This window comes from Podarcis melisellensis, assembly GCF_964234715.1.
Source record: "Podarcis melisellensis genome assembly, chromosome: 6".
NCBI lineage: Eukaryota > Metazoa > Chordata > Lepidosauria > Squamata > Lacertidae > Podarcis > Podarcis melisellensis.
This window is the reverse complement of record NC_138538.1, coordinates 9,572,593-9,593,257: the sequence shown is the minus strand read 5'-3', so window position 1 is coordinate 9,593,257 and position 20,665 is coordinate 9,572,593. Positions and strand designations below refer to the sequence as shown.

Below are 20,665 nucleotides of genomic sequence, written 5' to 3'. Positions count from 1 at the left end.
AGTTGGGGGAGGGAGAAGAGAGAGAGAGAGAGAGAGAGAGAGAGAGAGAGAGAGAGAGAGAGAGAGAGAGAGAGAGAGAGAAGATACAAGGTGGTTAAACTTAGCCTAACTTGCCATGATCTTAATGCTGCGGTGATTAACCATTGAAATGCCAAGGTTGTGATCATTAATTACCTGTGCATGATTTATGGGTAATCAAAATGGGAGGTTGAGGTGAAGGGAGAAATGCCCGTAGCCAGGAAAGGTACATTGGTGAGGCAAAGATACAGAAATGCAAGTTTCACTTAAGAGCACCTCCTAGGTAGTTTTGGGTTTTTTTACTTCTTCTTCTTCCTTGGCCTTGAAGATGATCTTTCGTATGGGGAGTCAGATGGCACCCCATGCATACTTTTAAAGTCACACAATAACCAAGAATGCACTGTGGATTTGATGTCGAGGATGTAAGTGATCATCTGTATAAATATCTAAAAAGCATGTGCAGTGTTTAATGCTTCAGCGCCACAGACCTAAGACTACTTTTGCAAAAGGAGGCGAGTGCAGGATCGCTGCCTCCCCAGAGAGAGTGTTTTCATGCATATGTATTTGTGCCGCCATAGTTGTGTGTCTGTTATCTCAGCACACCGATATGCATGTGTTCCAGATCTATGTCTATATAATGACTACTTATTCCATGCGTTGTGGCTGTGATCTTTGGATCGTGCACCGGGGAGTAGCCCCATCCACTCCAGCGGGACTGCTCCTGAGTTAATGCATGAAGGGATTGCAGCCTCTATCTCTCGATGTTCCCTCCCTCCTCTCCCCAGCCCGCATTTCTTCTTCTGTAGTGTGCTCTCTGTACATGTGTGCAAGAGGAAGAATGAATTCCTAACACTCAGCAATAATGTGCAATTGCATAGTCAGAGAAGCTGTCACTGTAATTGCTCTGTTTCTCCAGAACTGGCTCTATCACACTTTTCCTTTCTTTCCCCTTTTCCTCCTTTTGCTCAGAATACCATTGCTAACGTTGAAAACCGAGCCAATCCAATAAGGAACAGGCACTCAATTTCAGGGCAGGTTTAGTAACCTTCCATTTCGCTTGCAACTTTCCCACCGGTTACTTTCGCCGGAATGTTGCACCTTTGGACGCAGATGGCCATTTTGCAAATATTGGAGGTTGGCAGTCCGGCTCTCTGGGGGTTGAGGAGCTAAGCTCTGAATGGAAGGTGGGCGTGTGGTGCCTTTATGCCACCACACCCACAAGGAGCCAACTCTCACCCTGACTTTAGTGTCTTCCCCAGCCCTTCTCCTGCTTATAATTATTGTTTTAGAAGAGAGAAAGTGTGCCTTTCTTCCCCAGATATTCTGCACACTCCTTCGCCTTCTTATCATGCAGGGTTTTCCCCACTATCAATGAACTGAGCACTCCAGATGAACGTGAGGAACTACACTTGCCCTCCGTTACCCTTGAGGGTGTGAAAATGATAAATAACCCTGACTAAATGTAAAAGCAGCAGCTGAGCTATATAATTCTGCTGTGCTAAAAGAAAAGGGAAAAGACCTAGAGACAAGCACTTTGGGCAATAATAAACCCTGTGCAAAGAGTGAACGTAACACAAATTGCCCATCTCTCCTCCCACCCCACAAAAGCACCTCTGCAATGGCAGCAAATGGCTACTGAATTAATCCAAAGCCAGACTTGAAAACTTTGAGGTGAGTTTTCTACAAAGCCTCTGTGCTGCTTCATAAAGAGGAACTGTCGTCCCCTAACCCTTTTGCATCTAGAGGGTTCTGCTCTTTCCCTTTGCACTTTCGCAAAGGGAATTCCCCTAGTTGCCAATTAGCAAATGCTCCATTCGTGAGGAGAAAGCGGTACAGGCAGGTAGGGAAGAGTCAGGGAGGCAACCAAGTGTCCTTTGCAGTAATTTTAAAGAGGGAGGGAGGGGAACAAATAGACAAATAAACACAGTGCGTTGTCGCCATCCACTTGTGGCTATTTTTTATGTGGCACTTTTTATTATTGGATTAAGGAGAAAGACACATGAAGGCCTCTGTGGCTCTGGGTAAGAATGATTCTTTCCCACGCCCCCTGGGTAGTTGCTGCTGGGTTCTGAGCAAAGGACACGTTCTCGCTATCTCCATCTCAGTCAATGTAATTCCACTGCCTTGGTGCATTTAGACCAGAGGGAGTTCCCTTCTGTTGAATCCAGACCGTAGGAAATTGGCTGCAGTTGAAATGAATACTTTTTGGGGGTGCACGTAGGGGGCGGGGAAGGTGTAGAAGAAAAGCTAAGGAAATGAAGGAATTATCAAATTGCTATATTGTTACTGCTTCTTTCTTTCTTGCTTTCTTTTTTAAAAAGAATAGTAGTAGTAGAAGATATTCAAACAGAAATGATGCAATGTATCTGAGCAAGACAAAACCACTCTCCTGCCTTGGCTGACTTGTGGAATGAGGGTGCCTGCTTTGCTTAATAATAATAATAATAATAATAATAATAATAATAATAATAATATACCACTGATCTGAAGATTCTGGAGAAAACAGAGATGCTTAACAAACACAACTGTGTTTTTTTAAAATGCACCGTGGAGGTTGTGAGGGTGGGGTTGCAAAGACCCATCAATACAATTAAGTATTCCAAAGTGCTTAGTTTGCCACTTGCTAAGTTTACTTAAACCCTCTTTAAAGGGTTCATTAGAAGACTGTGAGAAATGGTAAAATTCATTAACATTAAGGCAGCCGTTCTGCATTTGCCTGTAAATTGGTATTGATCTGCATGGCTCAGGCTGGTGGCAGGAAGGGAGGGAGAAGGGAGGGGGAGAGAGAGAGAGAGAGAGAGAGAGAGAGAGAGAGAGAGAGAGAGAGAGAGAGAGGTAGCCGTCAGATGGAGCAGGTGAGTGGGCAAGCGAAGCGCACCATTACAGCAATGCTGAACGAGCATTATGCACCCAGTGTGACCTCCTGCTTTGCTGGATGTCTAAATCCTGCTCATAATAGTCTCCTATTCAGTGCACTCGTCATTCTCAGTGGTGCTACTCGGACCTCATTGTTAAGGGGGCTTTAAAGCTCAGAGTGGCTGTGAGGTAACCAGTGAGGAGAGAGAGAGAGAGAGAGAGAGAGAGAGAGAGAGAGAGAGAGAGAGAGAGAGAGAGAGAGAGAGAGAGACCGCCTGATGCAAACATGAGGGAGAGGCAAGGTTTCACACACATGGAGACTCACGCATGCACACACACACACACACACACACACACACACACTCCAAGGAGCATCTCTTCCGACTTCCACTCCGGCCTACACTCAACAGCTCTATCCACCCATCCACCTTGGGCTTCTCCTGTTCTCTGTCTTATTTTCGCCTGTCCTCAGGTCTATTTCGGGCATCCTCTAATGTCACGAAGTTCAACCAGAAGATACTTTAGAGTGGGGGAAAAACTCTTCTCCACTGCCCCCTCCACACCAAAAAAAGAGATGGGGGAAAAAACCCCGAGCCCTTTCCTTTTATGGGTTTCCTATCCTTCAGGCTGAGACTCATTTACGGTGACCTACAAAAAGGGGGGAAATTATATCAGTGGACGCCTGAGGTAAGAAAGAAACTCCCTCCTTTTTCTTATGTTTTTTTTGCGCTGACTAAATGGGGGGGGGGTCTATCCTGTGTTTGAGTGTGTGAGCTTTTTTCTTCTTCTTTCCTTCTGATGAGCTGTCTTACACCCGCTGTACGGAATGTGTTGATTTCTTACGTATATAAAGTGGACTCTTTGGTTTTTATTTGTGGATGTGCTGAACATTTTTGTTTAAAAGTGTGTTGTGGGGGGTGGGGAGGAGGGAGTCAGCACGGAATGTATTTATATATAATATGCCGACAAGGAAGGAAGAAATATGTTCTACTTGAGTGTGTGTGCAAAGAAATTAAACCTTTTCTTCACTCCCTTATAATGTGCATTGGGCATATTTATGATAGCTGAAAGTTTCTAGACTATGGTTTTAAAAGGGGGGGGGAATCCTTCTTGAGGTGTGTGGATTTGCAAATCTGTACTTGCTTTTGGATTAACACAGACAACTGTTTATAATTGCATATTGCTTTTTAAAAAAGAAATAAACTGTGCCACTATGTGGGGAAATTAATTGTTGCGAAATTTGCTTGAAAACCCCATTTTTGCACACTGTATTGTCCTGTCCTGTTCTTGTGGGGGGAGGAGGGGTAGAAGGTGCCTCTACAGAGGTCTCTGTGGATGGTCAGAGATGAGTCAGAGGCAAGGTACGTGGACATCTCTGTCTGTGCAAGCTGGCAGCTGGTGGGATGGGATGGGGAGGCGAGGCGAGGCGGAGACGCCTGCTCTTTTTCAGACCTCCTTGCGCTGTGGATTCTACCTGGCGAGCCTCTTAGATGCCCATCCCGAAAACTACCTGCTTGAGAGACATACTTCTTTATATGCCCATATGAACCTCGCAAACTATGGAATGTAAAGAAGTATGTATTTCAGGTACGGACCTTCGCAATGGCGCTAATGTGGTGTGTGCATGTGTGTGTGGATATCTTAAAAGAGAGAGAAAGGTTTGCTCTTTTTTCTTTCTTTCTTTCTTTTTAATTTAATGCCTGACATGGCAGACTGACTGGGGAGTCAATTGATGGTCGTGTTCCAGCGCGTGTATTGTTCTGTCACTTTGCCTGTGTCAGCAGGTGGAAGTGTTCATCAGGAGGACATTAAATATTCAATATGCTGACTGCGGTATGGGCTTTGAAAGGCAACGGCAGAGGGAAGCACGCTGTCCACTTCTGTGGGCTCTCGCTCTCTTTTCCTTAAAGAAGAAGAAGAAGAAGAAGAAGATGAAGAAGAGGGGAAAGAAGCAGGCTTAGGGGGCGTCCTTCCTCGCCTGCTTGCAAGGCTCCCTTTCCACATAGAAGATGGACCTCGATATCCTATAGGAAAGAAAACACACCCCAAATCTATATGTGCGGATATGTGCATGCGTCTTGCGTGACAGAGGCATATTGAGCAACGGGACGGCTTTGGAAACACGGATGGCATTTTAAGGGCTAATCAGAGTTCGGAAACTTCTGCCTTTGCTGGGTTTAAAAGTTATTTTTGTTTCAGCCTGTAAAAAGCAAATTCATACCGACCTCTTCTGCTTTAGAATGTAGGATATTGAGTAGGTGCATGATTACACACATGCCTCTTATTTTAAGAGGGTGTGGGCATATGTGTGGTTCAGGCAGGTTTTCCCATCTATTCCAATGGTATTTTTTTGGGGGGGGGGGTTGGTATTTAAAAAGGATATAGTCAGGGGCCGACGGAGCTTTGCAGCTTTATTTGTCACCACAACACATTTGCAAAATTTTTATTTTTTATTTTTTAAAAGAGGGGTGTCAAAAGGGCTGAATGCTTCTTGCTGGGCCTTTGATATTATGACTCTCTTGTCTGTTTAATGTCTTAACACCTGTCCGCCACAACAAAAAAAGGACCCCTGTCATATGCGATAAAATTCCTAAAATTCTCAAAGAACTGTATTTTGTGAATTGAATCAAGTGACAGGCCCCACTGTCCACCTCCCCCTGGTGTGACACATTAACTCTTCCTTAACTTATTTCACCGGTGGCACCATACTGTCTTCTCAAGAGGAATGCCTGCAGGTCTGACGTCAAGTTATTCTTAGTTTGCCAAGATGCTGCACGCCACACAGCCATCTGACAAGCCATGAGATTCCTGATGTCTTGATTCCTCTCCCCCCCCTCCCCACCGCCCCATTTCTGAGATGCTGATCAAGCAGCAGACAGATGCTGTCTTTGGAAACCTTAGCTCTGTGCGTTGTTTGGTGCTGCTAAAAGAGAAAAGCAGGATTTTGAAGGGCAGTCTTCCCTCCCCCCTCCCCCCCAAATCCTTACCCAGATCTACTCAGTGGAAGTCCCATTGTCACTTGTTACATGCTTATGTGGAATGGGATTTAAGTGGATAGCAGAAACTCGATGATAAGTGGGTGTTGGTGCTGAAATTAGATAAATGTTTCCCCAAATATACCAGAAGTGGGTTTTATATTGTAGTTCACTCAACAAATATTGTGAAAAGGCTTTCTTTCCATAGGGTAGTAATAAAGTGGGATATCAAATGCAAACTTCTTTCTTTCTTTCTTTCTTTCTTTCTTTCTTTCTTTCTTTCTTTCTTTCTTTCTTTCTTTCTTTCTTTCTTTCTTTCTTTCTTTCTTTCTTTCCTCCCTCTCATTCTTTTGCAAATTCTGTATCGATGATGTGACTGCAGAAATAGTGAGGCTGGTATCTCTAACGGCGGCCAATCAGATTTTGTTTAATGCACTGATTTGGATGAGAACATGAATTTGGGCCGGAGCCAAAGCTTGAGCTACTGCAGAGATCTAGAAAGTACATTTCTTACTTTCTTTTCTTCTTTTTAAAAAAATGTTTTGATGTGCTGGCAGTGGACCAGGGAAGGCAAATGGCCTTGCTGATCCTGGCATCATGTGCCCTTTGCTCTTTAGGAGAATCCCACACATGCCAGCCTCTCTGGAGCCTACAACAGGTGGAAGAGGGAGCAGTAATCTGGGTTAACGCTGGGCTGCCAAAAGGGGTGACCTTTGGCTTGAAGAGCAAGTTCTCACTCTATGTTTAGGGAGCTAAATTGGCAAATGGTGGTGGAGGCTGCAGGAGAGGGGCAGAGACGAGAGAGCTGACTCACAGTCTTCCATCTACTACCCTGAGCAGCTTCTGGAAGGTCTAAGGCGAATTGCATGTGGCCAAGCCACCATTTATATATATCTCTCTCTTGGAGAGGCATGAACTGTCTATCATAAAGTGGGAGGGCATAAGCCCTCCTCTTTTGAAATCTAGGCACTGTGGTTGGCCGCAGTGGATTGCCCCATTTTAAAAGACACAAATGGCCCCATTTTCTAAACAAATCAAACCACCCCTTTCTTGAGCAAGCAGGGCACTCTTGACTAGATACACCGCTTACTTCCTTGCCATTGACCCACTCTGGAGACAATTAAGCCCCTTATTGATAGGGCTTAACACTCTGAGCTATGCTCAGAGGTGGCAGATCCTGTTTTGCTGCCTGAGGCAAAAAAAGAGGAAGTTGTTGTACACCTGCCTGCCCTATCTTGAGGCCCTGGCCCAAAGCCTTGCTCACCGGGGTTGTGTGGCTTCCAGGTCCAGGTCTTGTGGTGTAGTGCTTAAGAGCAGTGGAATCGTAATCTGGTGAATCAGGTTCGCTTCCCCACTCCTCCACATGCAGCTGCTGGGTGACCTTGGGCTAGTCACACTTCTCTGAAGTCTCTCAGCCCCACTCACCTCACAGAGTGTTTGTTGTGGGGGAGGAAGGGAAAGGAGATTGTTAGCTGCTTTGAGACTCCTTTGGGTAGTGATAAAGCGGGATATCAAATCCAAACTCTTCTTCTTCTTCTTGAGACTGCGCAAAGGCCTCTACAAGATTGCACAGGGCTCTTGCAAGATATCCCCGGAAGCCAATGCTGCTTCTTCTCTTTGCTTCTACAGCGGCAGCAGCGGGAGCCCCTTGGATTCTGCCACCTGAGGCGGCTGCCTCAGTCTGCCTTGTGTTTACACTTGTCATGGAAACAGGACCTTCTGATTTTAGGACAGTGATCTACTATGGTGGATGCAAAACACCAGCCTGGCACAGTGGCCCACCCAGAACTTTGGGTTGTACCTATTTTAGCATTAAGCATTGTGTTCAATCAGTGGAAGTATTTCTGGAACTTGCCCCACCTTCTTTCCCCAAGCATCCTCTCCCCACTTGCCCCCTAAATCAGGCATAGGCAAACTCGGCCCTCCAGATGTTTTGGGACTATAACTCCCATCATACCTAGCTAACAGGACCAGTGGTCAGGGATGATGGGAATTGTAGTCCCAAAACATCTGGAGGGCCGAGTTTGCCTATGCCTGCCCTAAAGAGTACCGGGTTTTCCTCCGACCGTCTGGAACAGATTTGGGATGGGCTAGGACATGCATGAGGAAAGGAGATGGGGGAAGTTTCACAGAACAGAAATTGTTGGACTGATGGGACATTTTAGTTGGATACCACCCTTTTTCTCTGTCTTTGGGGGGTGGATCAGCACAGGCCTTTTATTGGAAGACTTACTTCCAATAAAAGAAAGCACAGATCCAAATTATTTAACGGCTGTTAAGACCCCTGGGAAGTCCTTAACTTTTTCCAAATTGTGCCTATAATGTGGAAGTAAGGTCCAATGATTTCAGGGAGTTTTCTTACTAGGTAGATTTGCATAGAATCAATAATAATGTTTGGGATTTATATGGTGTGCGGGTTTGTTAAAAACACTACAGGTGCATGACAGCAGCTTTAGTAAGGCAGGTCGGAATATCTTATTGCGTACGGGAAGGTTGAAGCACAGAGGGAGTGCCTAAGATTGCCTAATGAGATAATTTAGGGGGCAGAGGGGGGATTTCTGATTTATACACCAATTAAGTTAAGGCAGAAAAATGAAGAGTTCTATCCAAGTCATATTTTGAGCCGACAAACTGAAATAAACAGGGTTGAGAAATCAGCCCACTGATTTCTATGGGCCTATTCTTAGTATGGGGACGCGGGTGGCGTTGTGGGTTAAACCACCCAACCTAGGACGTGCCGATCAGAAGGTCGGCGGTTCGAATCCCCGCGACGGGGTGAGCTCCCATTGCTCGGTCCCTGCTCCTGCCAACCTAGCAGTTCGAAAGCACATCATAGTGCAAGTAGATAAATAGGTACTGCTCCAGTGGGAAGGTAAACGGCATTTCTGTGCACTGCTCTGGTTCGCCAGAAGTAGCTTAGTCATGCTGGCCACATGACCCAGAAGCTGTATGCCGGCTCCCTTGGCCAATAAAGTGAGTTGAGTGCCACAATCCCAGAGTCTGTCACAACTGGACCTAATGGTCAGGGGTCCCTTTACCTTTTATTCTTAGTATGACCTAGTTGGATTTAACTTTAGGATAGATTTGATCCAGCTAAACTGGTTTGGATTCAAATTCTATAACTCTGTAGTTCTGCATAACCCCTTAGAACATATACCATACATATTGCTGGTTTCTTTCCTCCAGAAAATGTTTATTTCTTCTTCCCTGAAGTCATCTGCTACTGATGGAGGAGCAGACCTTTGAGCCTGCTAAACTATTTCAGGGCGATAAAAGACCCCTAGTCCCTGCTTAGCATTAACATTTTATGGGATGATGTGGTGTTTAAAATTAAAGCATTAGTGTTTTGGAATTAGCCTTGGCAGAGCAGTAAAATGATATTTCCTAGGCTTAAGTTTGCAGCTTTCCCTGGGCTATAAATCACCGACATTTGTCTGGGCACACTAAATATAAAAGAGGGACAAATACTGTCACTGTCTCAAATATAAAACGAGATTCATCCCTCTGGGACACACCTTGCTTTGGGGGGTGGGATCTGCCTGTTGTTCCATGAGATATAGGTGCAAAATGTTTGAAAAGGAGGAAAACTGCAGAGCTCTGGACTTCTGTTGTGTAGAGTGCTGAAAGACGTCCATTATGTTCTTCATGAACTGCAATTATTCTGGAATAAGGGACAATCCTTTCAGGGGACCACTCTATGCCCCCTAGCTGATGGTCACATTTCCCTTTTAATGTGGGTTTCACTGACATATTCATTTCGCTGTTTTTTAAGGATTGCTCGATTTCCAGGGCTGATTTACTTGAGCGAAATGCATCTTCAATGCCATTTTGATTTACTTTTAATTCTCTCCCCTCTGAATTAATATGCTTGTTAATCAAAGGGAATCACATTAGGAAGTGAGTAACTAAACCATGCAGATTTAAATGTGTATGTAAATATGTTGGCAGCTGCAAATTTGGGGGGCTTGCCTTTTTAGGTGTTTTAACAACTGGGTTAAAGAGGATGGAGGAAGGAAGCCTGAAAGGTGTAATTAGGTAGAAAACATTTTTAACAGAAGCCTGCGCGTATTGTGTGTATTTTTAATTTAGTTTTCTGGCCCTCTAATTATGAGCTTTTTTTTTTTTTAAAGGGGGGCATTAGGATGAAATTGAAAAAAATAAATACAGGGTAATTTTAAAACAAATGTTCGGAATGGATTGAACCGAAGTGAAGTTTTATTATTGTCTTTAATGGCCCATTTGGGGGATTTGAATTTCTTTTTATGACTTCCGTTGTAGATCTGCTGATCTCACCTCATTGGATTTCCTCCCCTTTTTTGCTGTTCAAAATGCAGTTGATTTCCAAACTCCTTCCCCTGTGAAATAATTATGAGAGGAGCCACTCAGGAAAAAATAATGGAATAAAGCAAACAGGCAAAAGACAGGTACCTAGTCCTGCTCACTTTATCACGGGGTCGTTCCTGAAGTTCTTTGGCGCAGCTCAGCTGCGCGAGGCAAGTCATTCCATCAGGACAAGTTGAGAAATTCAAGAGCTGTCATCCAAACAGCTAAGCGAGGATTTTGTTTTAAGAGGCAGTTGTGAAAAACAGTAGCTCCGAGGATTGTAAAAAGCCGTAAATCCACTGAACCAAATTAGTTACATTTTCATACTCTATGCCCCACAAAATCCAGACTTTTTTTTATAAGTATAAAAAAAAAATCCATAAATGAACATTTTACATGTAAGGTTGGAGGGGGAGAGAGTCCTTGAATATACAGTGGCTATTTTGCCGGCTTTTCGGTGCAACTTTGTGAATGGTTTTGTTTCCTTAAGCTGACACAATATGTGTGGAGACGTTTTTATTTCTTCCTTAGCCCTTGGGAATCAGGTGACCAGATAAATACACTTCCACACCCTGTTTCTAAATAAATAATAATAATAAAGAAGATGGCAGCTTGCAATTGAAGTTTAATAGTGCGTTCATCAAGAGCAATAAAGCATTTTATTGCGCAAGTATCTCTGTGCATGCGCCGGCCTGGAGTTTTTTTAAAAAAATATATTAAAAAAACAAGCCTAAGAAAGGAGTGCATCAGCAGTCTTACTTAAAACTGTCGACCGAATGTGAAAAATGTTGCATTGAGGACTAAACTGCTATTAAGCATGATTAGATTGACCTGAAGGACAGATATTTTAGCTGCTGCAGCATAAGTCGATCACAGTGAGCATCGCTTGGATTGCATGTGCGCGTACACAGACACACAATAAATTAATTTTATAATGAAAGAAGCTTGGAATGTTTAGGTCTTTGAGGATTGGGGGGGATATCTGTGTCTTTCTTCGAAAGGGGAAAGGATAGTATTGTTTTCTTTGGAAAAGAAGTGTCTGGCTTTTTTTGGGGGGGGGGGGTGTAGGGATGTATTAATTGCTGCCACTTTAGCAGAAATGGAAAATGTGGGACTCAGACCAACCAATCGAAAAGGAGGGGGGGGGAATTGTGCTGACTCAGGGTTTGGGCTCGCGTGCACGTTTGGTTGCAGAACAGATCAGCACTGCAGTGCAGTGAAACTCTCTGCTCTGGAGTCCAACTTAACTGGGCAGGGCTTCCCTCGTGTTGAGACAGGTTGAGGAAGAGGAAGGCCGCATGAAAGGACTCCACCCACCCGCCATTAATGTCTTGGTTCATATCCTTCCTCCGAGCTAGCAGAGACTGTGGCTTTGATGCAAGCCATTCATACGCTGGGGGGGGGGGAGTGTGTGTGGATGGCATGGCTTTAAAGGACATGGTTTAATCACGTGGTGCATTTAAATCTTTTCAAGAAGACCAAACGATTGCTTGCTGTTTTCCTGCGTTGATCCCCATTTCCTCTGCCTTGATCCCGCCGAACTTTGCTTTTCAAACCGGTTAAGCTGCAACATTGAGGCAGAAAGTGGTATGGCAGCAAACTAGTCCCTTTAGCGTTTTCTTGCCTAAATAGTGTGCAGAATTTAGTTGAAATTTCATTTCAAACTGTCAGCTTTATAGGGCAGTGTGCAGGTTGTTTTTGAAGTCATGAGGTTGTAATAAAAAAGCCCCCAAAGTTTAAAAACGACATTTAAAAATGTGTGCAATAAGATAAAAAGGATGCATATCATTAGCGTACAAAGGTGACCTCACAATCTGCCATATCACTGACTTCCTATCATATCTTGATCCTAAATGTGTGACTAGATTTGTGGGTTTCATTTCTCAGGAAGTATGCTGAGGAAAGGAGGGTTAGTTTCTGCCTTTGCAAAAATGGATGATGGTGGTGCTTAAATTAAGCAAAAGGCTAGACTCAGTGCTTGATTCTATTACAAATTAAAACACAGTGCATTCTAACTTTTGTTATCTGTCCTATGACTCTGTTTGGCAAGTACATGCTGACAATATTCAGTAGTTGGTAGTCCTCATATTGCACATTGATAAATGACTGCACTGTGAATTCGACGCACACAAAAAATTGGCCGGTGGAATGATAAGGCTAAACATCAGTTCACACTGATTTGCTGAATTACTTTAAAGAACCTGCAGCTCAAAATTTACTAGCGTGCAGGTATGCTTGGGGAATTCAGTTTGTGTGAAACCACCTGATTTGCAGCTTTGGGGTTGAAGTGTAGATGGGAACGTTGTTTATCCTTCAGCTTCTGCACCTGTCCGAATTGCGCGGTACAGGCCTTGGCTGAAGATGTATAATTTAGAATAAAATATTTTTGGAAATGTGTACACCAAGATTAACTGCCTATTTAAATATGTATTTTGCGATAAAACACATATTTAAATATGATTTCTTGTGTATGTTTTCAAAAAATGCATATTAATGTGGGACTTGGATGGAATGAGCTTATTGGTGAACACGCATGAAACTGAGGCAGACCAGAAACAAACTGATCAGTCCATCTTGGATTCTGTAGTCATCTTTGTGATAACTAAGTTTCAAAAAGATCTTCCATGTGGCATGGGAAAACCATTTTAGCCAATCACCTAGCAGAATCCTCTGCCGATTCCCATTTTCTCCCTGTCTTCCCTCTCTGTCTCCTCCTGCCTCTCTGCTTTCCTTTCATTCCTTATTTCAAGAGCTTACATTCTTCCTTATCTTCTTCCTTTCTTTCCTCTGCTCTCCAATTTTTTGCCTCCACCCGCTTCTCCTTTTCTCCCGCTTCTAGAAGAGGAACAAAAATGTATCAATGGGACTCCTGCGCTGACAGTGTGAGTTTGCTTCTTTGCTGACCTGCGAATTCCCAGGCTCTAAATGAAAATGTTATGGGAAATGCTCGTTTTGCTGCTGGAAATGTCAGCTACGTATCTCATCCAGCCCTAACCCCTCCTCTCTCTTTAACATCTAGTTAGGGAAGAAAGTCTTCCCTGTGTTGGGTGCTTCCTCCTGCAACACCAGTTGCTATTGACTGAAAGCGGGGGAATGCACTACATGTTCTCATGCGATGCATTTCCAAATTATGGTATAGAGGAAGAGGGCACACCGCCATTTTGAGCAGCAAACGCATTTCTACCACACGTGAGAACAGAAGAAGACCAGAGGTCCATCTAGTCCAGCATCTCATGGTAGCCAACCAAGCTCACAAGGTGGACATGAGAGCAATATCATTCTCCTACTCAGTTGGACAGTCATTGGACATGCTGTCTTGAATCTTGGATGTAGCATAGGGCCATCCTAACTAATAGCCATTGGCAGTTTCATCATCCTTGAATTGGGCAAATCCCCTTTCAAAGTCATATGTAATTTGAGTGTTCTCAGAGGAGTCACCTGGTTGGAGGGGGGGCACTCTCCCATAAAATCTGTAGTTGTATCCAGTGCTGCTCCAACCCAGAGCAGACCCACTAAAAACAAGGAAGATGACTAACTTTTAAAAAAGAAAAAAGGTAAAGGACCCCTGACGGTTAAGTCCAGTTGCACTCTGGGGTTGCGGTGCTCATCTCGCTATACAGGCCGAGGGAGCTGGCATTTGTCCGCAGACAGTTTTTCCGGGTCATGTGGCCAGCATGACTAAGCCGCTTCTGGCACAATGGAACACTGAAACGAGAGCAGCACACAGAAACACCGTTTACCTTCCCGCCAGAGTGGTACCTATTTATCTACTTGCACTTTTGGGCATGCTTTCAAACTGCTAGGTTGGCAGGAGCTGGGACTGAGCAATGGGAGCTCACCCCATCGTGGGGATTTGAACCGCCGACTTTCTGATTGGCAAGCCCAACAGGCTCAGTGGTTTAGACCACAGCGCCACCCGTGTCCCGATGACTAACTTAGGTCTGAGTAAAACTTGTTTGTAGTGCCCAGTTTTCTATAACTTGGGTGGCAAGTGGTTTTATTTGGCCAAGCATTTCAGGAGCAATGTAGGAAGCTTCCTTATACTCAGTCAGATCATTGGGCCGTTTATCCCAGCCCTGTGTGCTCTTATTGGCATTAGTTCTCCAGGGTCTCAGATAGAATTCTTCAACATCACCGGCTAATTGGAGATGTTAGGCACTGAAACAGAGATGTTCTGGAGGCAAAGCTAATTCCCGGCCCCTTAACCATGGTCCTTACCCTTAGCAGTAACTTGTGAGAGCTATGCTATGTTATTTGTTTGATTATGATCATGTGTTCAATCATTATTAAGCTTTTTTGTTAGCTGCCTCACATGCCTTCGGTAGAAGGGTGAGGGATATCAACATCTGAAATAAATAATGGGATGATGGTGTAGATTCTCATCTGGTTATTTAGTAATATTATGGTGTAGTCCTTAGAAGCACCAGTTCTTGCGAGAGAGAAAAGGAAACCAGCTATTTCTAGGAAGACAATAGCAAATTATCTTATCACAATTTAATTCTGTTTGCCTGTGAGTTTTAGTTTATGTTATATTGCTTAATAGCTCTGGATTGTCAAACTTTTCCTGGGATTAAGATCAAAGGGCAAATTAGAAAAGGGGGAAAGATGAAATAACAGGCTGTATCCAAACAGTGGCTTTGTACAAACAGAAAGTGACTTCACTTGGGCAAGGTAGGGCACCCAATTTCTGGTGATTCCCCCTTAGTCAAAGCAGCCCTCCGTGTCATATCCCATAGTTTCCCAGTCACTAGGATCAGCTTTATTTGTGAGGGGGTTGCAGAAGGCTGCAGTGGATGAAGGTGGGAATGGGTGAAAACCAGGTGTCTGGTGTTTCCCGATAGTACAATGCAACCATTGGATGTAACCTCGTGCCCCAGATCTGTTTGCGTTGATAATTTGTCTTGGGTTCCTCCGCGGTGTTTGAAAGTACTGCATGACCACACAGGCTGCCTGACTGAGTCAGTGTACCTGGCTGTGCGATCCATACAAAATTTGCAGTAAATGTTTGATGCGAGTATTAGCTCTGAGGATAGGACTGCTAGACACAGACTGAGCCCAGGATGTCACAGCGAGACTGCTTCACACTTGATTACTCAGCTCTGGACAACTTGCAACTGAGCATTTTGAGCCAATTCTATTGAAAAGCATCGTGCTTGAGGGGATATCAAAGTGATCTGGAATATTTGATCTGTGCTAATCAGGTGGTGTACAGTTGCATGTGGACTGGGCCTAAATATGAGCAAAACCCGGAGAATGTATATGGGCATGCTACTGGCAGTGCAACAGGCAGATTTTGTATATATGGAATTATAATTACATTATAATGAGATAAGATGGTTATACGACATCTCCCATCGCATGTTAAGTTTGCAACCTTGTGGTATCGGCCATTGCTCCTCACTGGATAGTGAGCCTTTGCAATAATTTTGGAACAGGTGTAAGGTGAACTTGACTTTGAGAAGCTTAAGATCTCAGACTCAGATCTGGCCATTCTGACTTTACAAAGACTTGTATCGCCAGTATTTTTTGCCATGCGCCTTATAAAAACCAAGGCAGGGAAAAGTAATACAGAAAACTGACTCTCAAAACATATACGGTGGTAGTCTAGGGTGAGGGCAAGGAACCTCCTTCACAAAAGGAGAGAAAATCCAGAAGGGAAGGGGTTGGCAAACTTTAGCAAAGGGGCGAATTATCCCTGTGGTGAGAAGAACTGACTCTCTCGTAGTTGCATCAGTCAGCAGGATGCAGTTTGGCTACATGTACAATCTCTTTTTTGTCACTTGTGCACAGTACAATAACCCTCCTTTTCACCCTGTGTCACTCTGAAAGCCAGGCTAATGGCATAATGTGCGATTTTGCTATATACGATGCACAGCCTGATTGTATGTTCCAGACAGATACAGATGCATCAAAATCCATATCTTATTTTTATCTGGCCTTAGATCTCACAATTTCTTCCTTTCAGCAGCAAGCTTTTAGCGCATTATTGCAAGCTCCCTTTAACCAAATCCGGGCTTTTAGTCCGCATATCTTTATTTGCACCTGCTTAACAGAGCCACTCTCTGGAAAGTTGTTAGATATATGTACAAATATGGCATGTGACGACCTCTCTTTCCTTCAAAATGGGAATGAAGTGGGTTGACAAGCAGTATTTAAACAGGAGGGGAAACATTACTTTCAAAGCAATTGAGTAGCGGGGAGGGATTTATTTTATTTGCAATTTCTTTTTTTTAGATAGACCAACCCTTTATAAAAAATAGTGATTTGAGGGAAGGGAATCTATCCGTTTGTCTGTCTATCTCTCTATCTGTATTGTCAAGGCAACTGACATCCTGAACAGATGTTAGGTTTTTTAATAAACCAGGGTGTTGGATTTGCAAGCGTCTCTGTATGCCCAGATATGGCCAGTATTTGACAGAGCGTCTCACCCTATCTAAAAAAGCCCAGAGAGTCCCTCAGATGAGTCCAAAGGGGAGTATGGAACAGCTGATATAAATAGTCTTCATTCTCAGCTGCCCTTCTGGTGAAACTGTATTCAGGAGGCATCTGGGCAATCAAGTAGGGCAAGGCTGCCTCTTGATAACCGAGTGTCGAAGTGCAATGTGATCAGTGACCAAACAGCTGTGGGGACGGGAGCCACTCCTGCCAAGGCCTTACATAGGCAGATCAGCAGAGGCATTTCAGGGACTGAGGAATCCGGTGAGCTAACAGCGACCGAGAATAAAGTTCATTTCCAAAAGGACAGGACACCAGAGCCCGATTGTGAAAGTCACACGTTCTCAGTTGGAGCCTTGGGATGACCGGCCGTTCTTTTTTTAACTTCTTCGGCGGAGATGTTAAAAGTTAGAGGTTCAGTCTTTGGAAAGAGCATAAGTCCAAGCAAAAGTTAAGCAGGGAAAAGGGAGGTGTGTGTGTGTGTGTGTGTGTGTGTGTAAGCCCTGCAGAAGTAACGCCAGCAAAGGAAGGTGCGCAGACCCTGCTTCAAAGATAATCCTCTGCTTGCTCCATAGTAGTTGCAGTGGGACCCACAAAGGGGGGAGAAATTTAATTCAGTTTGCATTTGAAGGTGAATTAAACCAGTTTGCACTTTCCCAAACAACTTTCCGAAACAACTGAAACGCTAGCCATCCTCTGAAATTTGCACTTGTCTGAATTTTGCAGCGCAGTTCTCCAGCCAAGTAATGTGTACAAAAATGCATGTAAGCAGGTAAAGTGTGCAAAGAAATCAATCTATCCATGAAAATAAAATGCAAGCATGTATTATATTAATGAAAATTGCTTTGCAAAAACGTGCATTATATTAATGAAAATTGCTTTGCAACAAAGTGCAATGGGCAAAACTGCATGCAGAAATTATGTATATTAAGAGAAAAGAGCAGTAACATGCTGATGAATCTTCTTGAGGGCTTTAATACACACACACACACACACACACACACACACCACAAACTGATGTGGAAATGTGGACAACGGAAGTTATGGGTGGGGAACTGAGAGAAGCCGAAATTGACAGATTTCCCCATCCCTGGCCCCTTATCATGAGAAGGATGTGGGACTCGGCTGACCAGCCCTATGTTCAGAGGCAGCGTCCCACTGACTGCCAGTTGCAGAGGGCTTCTACAGTCATGCCCAATACTAGCAAATATCCCCTCTTGAGAAAACATTACGGCAAGCTGTTAGTGCTGTGGGTGGGCATCATCCTCTCACCAGCACTAGTTTGTCCATTTCCAAGTGCCGGGCTGAGGGAGAAATGCTAACATGCAGCAGGAAATGTTGGTGAGACCTGGGACTAAAGTTCTGGTTGAACTTCACCAACAGTGAGCTTCATAGGGCTTTGCTTAGGATGGGAGAAGTATCACAAGAGGCTTCAGAGGATGCAAAAGGGCTAGTGAAATTTCCCAGGGGCGGGAGGAGATTCTGCACAGCTGTAAGCAGGAACCTGCCTTCCATGAAGTCAGACAAATGGTCCATGTAGACCAGTATTGCCTACACCAGGAACCCTCAAACTCGGCCCTCCAGCTATTTTGGGACTACAACTCCCATCATCCCTAGCTAACAGGACCAGTGGTCAGGGATGGTGGGAATTGTAGTCCCAAAACATCTGGAGGGCCAAGTTTGGGAATACCTGGTCTACACTGAGTGGTGGCAGTGGCTCCCTAGGAATCTCCCAGTCCGACCTGGAGTTAATAGGGATTGAAACTGGGACCTTCTGCATGAAAAGCAGATGTTCCGCCACTGAGCTATAGCCCTTCCTCCAAACAAGGCAGCCTACATCTTAGTGAAGATGTCAAGGAGAGCTGTCACTGAAGGAAGGTAGCCCCATGGCTGATTTACGCGACTGACATTTCCTATGGATTTCTCGGCGTGTTCTCGGGCTCCTCTCCTGAATGCTGCAAAACAAATACAGATGGTGACTAACTCCAGCCACTCCTTCCACTCACTTTCTGAAGCTTTTTCAGGACACAGTGTATTTTATGGTAACATGGCCATACGTAGGATAATTTACAAGACCAGGTCAAGCTATCAAAATCCACTGGAGAAGTCAATCAATGTTGACTGCACTGCGTCCAAAACACTTTCATAAATCAACTCCGGTTCCTGTTCTCTTGAAACTGGCTGTCTTGATGTTAGATCTGTGCTGGATAACCTTTTGAAAAGGCTGGTTGTTTGGGAGGCGTTCTCTGTATTAAGATCACTGCCACTGGGGATAAAAGTTCGGAGGCAGAGTACATGCTTTCACAGAGGAGGACTTGGGTTAAATTTGCAGCGTCCCCAGATCTTAGCTAGCAGGAAAGATTCTGTAGGAAAGGTATCTGGCTGGTGTTTTGAAAAGCCACTGCTGCACTGAATAGCCAGAAATATTTTAGACCGTCCTATGACATAATGCGGTATATGGCAGCTCCTTATTTGATTACTACGTTGCATTTTCTGTATTTGAGCACGGCTGTCATTTCCACCTGAACCAGTATGGCAGAACAACTGTCAACACTATCATAGTGTCCCTGCAAATCTGCCTTTCTGTCATAGGGAAATGTGGAACATTGCACAGTTCTTTGAATATTGACCATTGATAAAGTGCAACATGGTTTACTACACCAGTGGTGATAATAATAATAATAATAATAATAATAATAATAATAATAATAATAATAATAATAAAATACCCTGCCCATCTGGCTGGGTTTCCCCAGCCACTCTGGGTGGCTGCCAACAAATTTTAAAATACAATAGTGTGTCAAACATTAAAAGCTTCCCTAAACTGGGCTGCCTTAAGATGTCTTCTAAAAGTCTGGTAGTTATTTTTCTCTTTGACATCTAGTAGGAGGGTGTTCCACAGGGCAGGAGCCACTACCAAGAAGACCCTCTGCCTAGTTCCCCGTAACTTGGCTTCTGACAGCGAGGGAACTGCCAGAAGGCCCTTGGAGCTGGACCTCAGTGTCTGGGTGGAACGATGGTGGTGGAGATGCTCCTTCAGGTATACTGGACCGAGGCCATTTAGGGCTTTAAAGGTCAGCACCAACACTTTGAATTGTGCTCGGAAACGTACTGCCAACCTATGTAGAATCTCAGCTTGTTCTGTGTACTTGGGTGGAGCTGGGAGTAGAGCCTCTAGTCTGCTGGAGTAAAGAGAGTGGAGGACTGTGTCTGGTCTAGGTGAAATTGTAGGCAACTACACCCAGTGGTAAAACACATGCTTTTTATGCAGAAGGTTTGTGCATCAGAAAGACTGAGCCACTGCCTGTCTTTCGGCTGAGCTCGATGGCCCAGTAGTCTAACTCAAAGATAAAGCCCTTCCCTATGTTCCTATAAGAGCCTAAATGAATTTGCAGGACATGGTGACTTGTTGAAATGGAGGAGCAGCCTCCTTGCAGGACAGCATCATGGGAAGGGTGGATCTAATGTGAAACAAATAAAGTTTCAGCTTCAGGGGCTCTAATTCCAGACAGGCCCCAGAAGTGACTTCAGTCACATTGCTTAAAATTTTGGGGTCAGCGGGTGGCGCTGCGGGTTAAACCACAGAGCCTAGGACTTGCCGATCAGAAGGTCAGCGGTTCGAATCCCCGCAATGGGGTGAGCGCCCGTTGCTCGGTCCCTGCTCCTGCCAACCTAGCAGTTCGAAAGCACGTCAAAGTGCAAGTAGATAAATAGGTACCACTCTGGCGGGAAGGTAAACGGCGTTTCCGTGTGTTGCTCTGGTTCGCCAGAAGTGGCTTAGTCATGCTGTCCACATGACCCAGAAGCTGTATGCCGGCTCTCTCGGCCAATAAAGCGAGATGAGCGCTGCAACCCCAGAGTTGGTCACAACTGGACCTAATGGTCAGGGTCCCTTTACCTTTACCTTTAGACCCAGTTAGAATCACATGACTCAAATTGATTTATTTTTTGCTTTTTATAGATCAACAGTCCCAAAGGTTGAGAGTCAGTAACACTGATGTTGTAAAGGTGTGGTGATCTGACCCCATTGAAGAAGGTAACAGTGGTTACCCAGACCT

At 44.4% G+C, this 20,665-nt stretch overlaps 1 long non-coding RNA gene across 3 annotated transcripts; it reads left to right on the top strand.

Moving 5' to 3' along the window:
- The first annotated feature begins 50 nt into the window (after positions 1-50).
- On the top strand, positions 51-19,240 carry LOC309373222. Of its 3 annotated transcripts, none has more exons than XR_014169864.1 (4): positions 51-3,070; positions 3,109-3,561; positions 13,012-14,235; positions 14,359-19,240. It is a non-coding gene; the product is annotated as an uncharacterized lncRNA (long non-coding RNA). The 3 variants fall into 3 exon arrangements; XR_014169865.1 differs by having other exon boundaries at positions 3,105-3,561; XR_014169866.1 differs by having other exon boundaries at positions 51-3,561.
- Positions 19,241-20,665: the final 1,425 nt, after the last annotated feature.